Below are 833 nucleotides of genomic sequence, written 5' to 3'. Positions count from 1 at the left end.
GGCGCTGGGGGCGTCCCCTCATGGGGGGAGGGGGGGGTCACACCCTTGGGGACACTCCGGGGACCCCCTGCCTCAATTTCCTCCCAAATCCTGCCCGGGTACCCCAAAATCCGGGGGGTTCCCCCTGTGCCCCCCCCCACATCGGGACCCCCAGTGTCCCCGAAGGTTGGGGACATTTTCTGGGGACCCCCTGACCCCGATTTCCCCAAACCCCGAGAAGCGGGGGGGGGTTAATGTCCCCATTTGTGGGGGGGCTTTTGGGGTCGCCCCTTTTCGGGACCCCCGAAACCTTGGGGACTCTTTGGGGACCCTCTGGGGATATTTTGGGGACACTTTGGGGACCCTCTGGGCGTTCTGTCCCCCAAAACCCGCGGGGTTTCATCCCCCCAATCCAACTTCGAGTCCCCAATTCGGGACCCCCGTGTCCCCCCCGTGTCCCAAACCTTGGGGACACCTTGGAGCCACTTCAGGGACATTATGGGGACACTTTAGGGACACTTTGGGGACCCTCTGGGGACACTTTGGGGACACCTCTGAACATCCTGTCCCCCAAAACCTGGGGGGTCTCACACCCCAATCACTGCAGGTCCAGCCTTGAGTCCCCAATTTGGGGCCCCCTGTGCCACCCCAATGTCCCAAACCTCGGGGACACTTTGGGGATACTTTAGTGACACCTTGGGGACACTTTAAGGACACTTTGGGGACCCTCTGGGGACACTTTAGTGACCCCTGTGGGCATCCCTTACCCCAAAACCCGGGGGTTTCACACCCCAATCACCGTGGGTCCAACTTGAAGTTCCCAATTCGGGACCCCCCGTGTCCCCCCTTTCTGG

This window comes from Pyrgilauda ruficollis, unplaced genomic scaffold, assembly GCF_017590135.1.
Source record: "Pyrgilauda ruficollis isolate IOZ18807 unplaced genomic scaffold, ASM1759013v1 scaffold873, whole genome shotgun sequence".
Lineage (NCBI taxonomy): Eukaryota > Metazoa > Chordata > Aves > Passeriformes > Passeridae > Pyrgilauda > Pyrgilauda ruficollis.
This window is presented reverse-complemented; position numbering follows the sequence as displayed.